At 36.3% G+C, this 7,500-nt stretch overlaps 1 protein-coding gene across 1 annotated transcript in view; it reads right to left on the reverse strand.

The window, feature by feature from the left end:
- The window catches only part of LOC106869532 (cerebrin prohormone-like), a 40,483-nt gene that overhangs the window by 32,334 nt on the left and 649 nt on the right, over positions 1–7,500 (reverse strand). The gene's annotated exons all lie outside the window — the stretch shown is intronic.

The raw sequence follows: 7,500 nt of genomic DNA on the forward strand, positions 1-7,500 counted from the left end.
GAAACTTCATTGCTCAACGTTTCACGAAAGTAATTTTATTTTGGTGTCACGGAATGTTTTGGTAATTAGTTTCAATTTGAGTGCTCTCCCTTCCCACCTGAACTCTCTTTGTTCAATAGTTTTGATATATATCCATATATATATATATATATATATATATATATATATATATATATATATATATATACATATCAAGAAATACGTTTGTATGTATGTCTGTATGTATGTACCCTTCGATGCGTGTTCTTGTACAAATAACATGACACCAATATTGTTGAATCTGTCTGTTTAGTTTACTGAAACCTTAATATGAAGACTGAGAATATGGGGAGGGGGCGCAGACAAGCAGAGGCAAACGGTTAAGAATAATGGTTTGCAATGATCTATGAGGTAGTTTGGTAAACTGTGAGAAGTTTCGTCAGATGCGCTGTATTGTGAATTCAGGCAAGCAGCCTTATGAAGGTTGATGCTGCTTAATAAGACTAACAAGAGCACTCAGAGAGCGCAAACCTCCGCCAAGGCAACACCAATGTCCTCTCAACGATTAGCTGGAGATGATTTGTAAAATGAGAATATCTGAAATAAACTCGACTGCTCTCACAAACGAGAATGCTAAAAATGAACCCGACCGCTCTCAGAAATTAAGTAAAAACACAGGAAAAATAATCCAGAATCCTTGTCCGGTATCGGATCGATCTCAAAATCTAATCAGTTCGTGCCAGTCATGATTCCAAACATCCCTGAAAGTTTCATCCGAATCCATCCAGCGGTTCTTGAGATATCTTGTCCAAGGATAAACAAGCAAACAAACTCAACTGAGAGGATTATTATTATTATTATTATTACCTCTGCCTTCGCTCAGGCGGAGATAATAATAATAATCCTTTCTACTATAGACACAAGGCCTGAAATTTGTGGGGAGGGGATGAGTCGATTACATCGACCCCAGTGTTCAAATGGTACTTATTTTATCGACCTTGAAAGGAATGAAAGGTAAAGTCGGCCTCGGCGGAATTTGAACTCAGAATGTAGTGACTGACGAAATACCGCTAAGCATTTTCCCCGGTGTGTAAACGATTTTACCGGCTCGCCGCCGTAGTGAACAGCTAACACCGTAGTACATCTCCAGCAATAATAATAATAAAAATAATAATTATTATTATTATTGTTATTATTATTAGATGTACCACAGTGACAGCTGTTCACTACCAGCGCTCGGTAGTGAAGTGAAAGCACGTTATAAAAATAAAACTACTGAATAATAATAATAATAATAATAATAATAATAATAATAATAATAATAATAATAATAATAATAATAAATACTGGGCTAAACTAAATGCGAATGGCAAGAAAAGCCCCTACATGGTAAATACTGGGCTAAACTAAATGCGAAAGAAATAGACAGAGAAAAATCCCAGCAATGGCTGAGAAGCTCAGGACTCAAAGCAGAGACTGAAGGATTTTTAATTGCTGCACAAGACCAAAGCCTCCCCACCAGAAATTACCAAAAACACATAATGAAAAGAAATATAACAAGTAACTGTAGAATATGTGGAGATCGACAAGAAACAATAAATCATATTATCTCTGGCTGCCCAGTCCTGGCTAAGAAGGAATATATCCACAGACACGACAGAGCTGGGACCTATATACACTGGAAGCTATGCCAACATTATGGAATAACAACAGAAAAAAGATGGTATAAACACACGCCAGAAAAGGTCACAGAAAACGAGAAAGCAACCATACTCTGGGATATGCCAATACACACAGATAGAGAAATTAAGGCAAATAGACCAGATATAGTTGTCAAAGATCATGAAGAAAAAAAATGCTTTCTAATTGATGTATCAATACCAGCAGATGACAACGTTTCTCTGAAAGAAATGGAAAAACTTTCAAAATACAAAGACCTGGAAATAGAGATAACTCGAATGTGGAATCTAAAAACAGAAACAATTCCTATCATAGTAGGTGCCTTAGGTATAATAAAAAAATATTCAGACAAATACATAACAAAAATAGCAGGACTTACAAATATATATAACATACAGAAAATTGCACTACTGGGTACTGCACACATCCTACGCAAAACACTTTCAATACAGTAAACATAAGAGCACCACAGCACATACCCAAGGCGCACAGAGCTGCGCTCGGTAGTGAAGTGAAAGCACGTTATAAAAATAAAACTACTGAATAATAATAATAATAATATCAATAATAATAATAAAAGCAATACCAAGCAGCGGCTCTCATCGCTTCTCATTTTAATTGATTGGAAGTGTTATCATGTACATTGTTTTGTCTTGATATAAAATATGGCCTACAGTAAATATTCTGTCAATACCATACGTTTGCTTGTCAGCTGCTTGACCAGTTGAATAAGCTGACGATTTGTGCATTTTTAATCACGAACAGAAGCAGTGGGGGAGCATCATAGCCATGTGTTGAGAGGTTTGGAAACACGGAGGCTTCATTCAACATCCTTAAACAATCCTTATTTCCTTATTCAGGGGCCTATGGGGCAGGATGGGCTACTCGACCTGAAGAAAATTCTAACTGGGCCTCACCCGCAAGGTGATACGCTATTTATCGTGATATTAAGTCACTATGTCACGCACATATGGTTGTGATGCACATACTTGGTGTACCCTTATCAGACGGGTAGTTATGATGGGTACACTTGGCTTCGTATATTTTACCCCAGTGTCACTTTGATGGCATGCACTGCTCTCTCACTCAATAATAACAACAACAAGAACAATAATAATAATAATGATGATAATAATAATAATAATAATAATAATAACAAAGGCAAATAGACCAGATATAGTTGTCAAAGATCATGAAGAAAAAAAATGCTTTCTAAAAGAAATGGAAAACTTAAAAAATACAAAGACCTGGAAATAGAGGTAACTCGAATGTGGAATCTAAAAACAGAAACAATTCCTATCATAGTAGGTGCCTTAGGTATAATAAAAAAATATTCAGACAAATACATAACAAAAACACCAGGACTTACAAATATATATAACATACAGAAAATTGCACTACTGGGTACTGCACACATCCTACGCAAAACACTTTCAATACAGTAACCATAAGAGCATCACAGCAAACCACAGCACATACCCAAGGCACACAGAGCTGCGCTCGGTAGTGAAGTGAACGCACGTTATAGTTTATATATATATATATTCACTCAATTATATTGCATTGGAACTGTGCCCTGTGTCAGTCACCCGGTTGTAGAAAGTGCGACTAAAGCTTTGACTCCAAATAATAATTAAATAAGTGAAATTAACAGTTTCTGTGTGTTTTTGAACAACTAATATGTCTTTCCATAATACTCTTGAACTCATGAATTAATTTAGTACAATCTATATAATCGATACTAATTTATGATTGGTTCACATTTTATCGAACTTTGATAAAATTTGAACTGAAAAGACTTAAAAAGCACTTAAATAGTTACCGTAAAATTTAGTTTAACCATCAGCATTAACACCACAGGCCGACAAGAGAATCTGTACTTGGTATCGCGACCAGCTGCTAGCAGCAGTCTATTTCTCTCAAATCCGACCCGGGCGTTGCTGTGTGGAAAGAAGCATGCTTCCCAACCACATGGTTCTGGATTCAGTCCCACTGCGTGGCACCTTGGGAAAGTGTCTTCTGCTATAGCCTTGGACTGACTAAAACCTTGTGAGTGGATTTGGCAGACAGAAACTAAAAGCTCGTCGTGGATAGATAGATAGATAGAGAGAGAGAGAGAGAGAGAGAGAGAGAGAGAGAGAGAGAGGGGAGAGAGATAGAGACAGAGAGACAGACAGACAGACAGACAAACATAGGTTTCTGTATGTGTGCGTGTGTGTGTGTGTGTGTGTGCCTTTGCCTCTGTGTTTGTCACCCAACACCGCTTGACAACCAGTATTGGAGTATTTACGAACCTTTAACCTAGTGATTCGGCAAAAGAGACCGATAGAATAAGTACCAAGCTTTAAAAAGATATGCACTAGAGTAGACTCATTGGACTAAAAGTTCTTCAAGGGGGTGCCCCAGCATGGCCGCAGTCTAACGACTGAAACAAGTAAAAGATAAAAGACCCTGTTTTAAAAATCAAGACCCTATGGATGATGAAGTTGTGAAAGTAGTCTGTCCGGAATAAGATGCTGCCCAGGATTGGGAACCCTTTCAACTATTTGGTTTATTCTAGCAAAGCTGATTCGGAGCTAAACGACATTTCCAATCTTATAAGATCGAAATAGCTTTAGGTTTCATACATCTTTATGTTTCAGTTTGTAGAAAGGATCTAAAATGTCCCGCAATTTCTTCATTGTCCACGAATTTCCATTCCAGATATTTTAACAGCCTAATCTTTGTTATTCTAACCCGAACAAAACGTGGTTTCCCTCTCGATCCTTTAATACCTGAAGGACATTCATTAAGTTTCATTTATCACAAATATGAAAAATCAAATGAATAGTTTGAGGTATAAAATGCTCGTAGTGGCTCCCAGGTTTTATGGTTTGGTAATAAACGATTCACTAAAAGGAATCTGTCCTAATTACATTTGTACTACTTGTAATGTGTCTTAATTACACTTGCCTCAACAGTAGAAACGTAACGGGCTGCTAAACATCCATTAAAAGATGGAGAACCAAAACAAAAAAAAATTGAAAGGAAAATGAGAGGAGAGCAAACAAGTGAATTCGATTAATGAACGAATGGCGATTAGAGAAGACGAGAAGTGAGTGTTGTTGAAGGAAGACACTCTCTAACCTCAATGGTTCATGGTACTTAATTGTTTAAATGTAAAGATGGTGAGTTTGAACAATATCACAGCCAGTGGTGCTGGAAACCCAACAGTGTAGGTTCAATTCGTGAACAGGGAAATACTTAAAATAATTTGTAAGGCTAACGATATGAAGGTGGTTGGCATAAAATATTATATGGGTGAGTGATTTGATGGTCCTGGCGAGCAAGAGAAGAATAGGAACACAACAGCAATTATCTCTTATTGTTAAACCCCAGGTCAGATAAGTTCAAGTTACCACTATATGTTTTCCACTTCCGATAGGCACGATTTCTTTTATAGATTAGATATCTCTCTAGCGTTACATTAACCGATGTGTACTTCTTTAATTTTTAAGACGGTAGCATATGATCTGAGGGAAATTAGGCAGTTATTTCTAGCGCGTGCAGTGACCACGTAGTTTATCCTTTTTTTCTTTGCATTGTCTCTTGCAGTTATTACTACATCAAAGTGACAAACAAAAGTGGGAATGTAATTGTCGTGAGTTCAATCGCACTGGGATCACGTAATTACTGGCGGCGCATTTCACATGGAAAATTAAAAATTACTGGAACACATCGCATTGAAAATTTTTAAATGGTTTAAAAATTGCTGAAGCAAGTAGGGGAAAGTGTTAAAATAAATATTTAAAAAATTAAGTTTTAAAATTTAAAATTAGCGGAAATATATATAAATAAAAAAGCCCTATTGTTTACCTTGTTTTCTTAATTATTTTTGTCTAATAAATTTATGAAGAACATCTTTACAGGTTTTAATGTGTAAATAAATTTTCTAAAACCGAAAGTTATATTTTTAAAATCTGTGCCGCTCTTCGATACCCTGGTGAGGCACCCGTTCCCTAGATATCCTTTGTCTTTCGTTCTTCGCAGTGATAATTGTTTTAAAGTAAAACCTAATGACAGTAGTATCAAACGTACTAACAGTAGCAACACTAACTCCAAAGACAATAGAAGCAATCCTTGAAACAGAAGAAGAAATAACAACAAATGTAGATGTTCCTTAATGACGGAGTTGTGTAACTGAAGGCGAAGGTTCAATACTCTGTCGCTCTCTTTCAAATATCCAGTCATGTATTGAAAGTTAAATGTCCAAGAGGAGATTGATAACATAACATTTTGGTTAATCTCTGCAACATAAGTCACAGTAAGTTCTTGTTGAGCTTTGGCATTGGTTAAACTCTAGAACTCATTAAATGTAGGAATTGATGTCTGAAATGTGTTAAGTTTTTGGTTAAAATCTATTAAATGCAGAAATATTTATGCTTGTCGTAACATGAAAAATATAGATTGAGCAAAAGTGAATCACTGAGAATAGCATAAATTATATCGAGTGTGAAATAAACAGAATATCATACTGTGATATAAATATAATATCAACTTTATAAATGTTAATTTAAATCAGACTTGATATGAAATTCGGATAAGAAGAATAAGAACACTTAAATAAAACGCATATTTATGGAGAGGAGATGATAAGGTGAATTGATATTTCGTCTCGGGCGAAATATTTGCCAGTCTTTGTTCATATTCCTATTCTGTGTTCAAATACCGCTCAGGTAGACATTATCTTTCATCTTTCAAGGGACAATAAAAGAAAGCATTGTATGGGATTCGTACAATTAGTGGTGCGTCGGACGAAATGCTTTGCTGTGTTTGTTCTGAGTTCACCTGAAACGGTTTCGGTGCCAACCTGGATCGAATTTTAACCTTGGACAGCTTCATTTGTAAGGAGAGTGAAAACTTGATGTCTCATAGCAAATCTTTCTCCGTTTTGTGTCCTAGAGACAGAATTTCTTGGAGCCGATTCAAGATCAAACTTAATCGATAAACACATTTATTTATTTATTTATTTATTAAAGTCTAGAATTTTTTATCTGAAAGTACGATTTATCGTAGTTTTCAAGTTGAAGATTCTCTCCAAGTATTTTAAAGTGACACTAAAACCTCTGTGACTGTTAACTGCGGTAGATTGGGGTGGAATTTATTCAGGGTGGAACTTATCTCTCTCTCCTCTCATCTTAGCAGTGGAGCGCCAGAAAAGTGACATGTATGGCCCATTTGACTGCAGCAGAAAACACTTCAATGTAAATAATTCCAAGAAAACCAAAACAGTTTAACGGATTTGCTGTCTTGAAATATCACAGAGAATCAATCGTGTTTTGTTGGTTTCAATACAGACTCAACTTTTCCAGTCGGAAGAATACTCCTCTGTCTTAAATCTGTTGCAGGAAGAGTGTTTAACAACAGAATAACCTTTCAAAATTCTTAAACACATTTATTTCTTATTTTATTCATTGAGGAATAGAGAGGATAGTTAGGAACAACACAATCACAAGCAAATATCGGTTTCAAATTTTGGCACAAGGTCAGCAATTCCGGAAGCGGAAGCAAGGCGAAGGCATCGACTCCAGTGCACAACTGGTACCTTTTCATCGACCCCGAAAGAAATTAAAGGTAAAGTTGGCCTTGGCGGAATTTGAACTCAGAACGTAAAGACGGACGAAATGTCGCTAAGCATTTTGTCCGGCGTACCAACGATTCTGTCAGTTCGTCGCTTGACAGGCGCAAGTAAATGATATACTAACTTGAACAGTATCGACGAAGGAACCTCTATGTGATCGTTCCATCAGCTAGAAATAGCAGAGAATTCTTCTCATATGACAGGCCTCCGAATTAAAATAG

This window comes from Octopus bimaculoides, chromosome 10 (genome assembly GCF_046866305.1).
Source record: "Octopus bimaculoides isolate indiv1 chromosome 10, ASM4686630v1, whole genome shotgun sequence".
Lineage (NCBI taxonomy): Eukaryota > Metazoa > Mollusca > Cephalopoda > Octopoda > Octopodidae > Octopus > Octopus bimaculoides.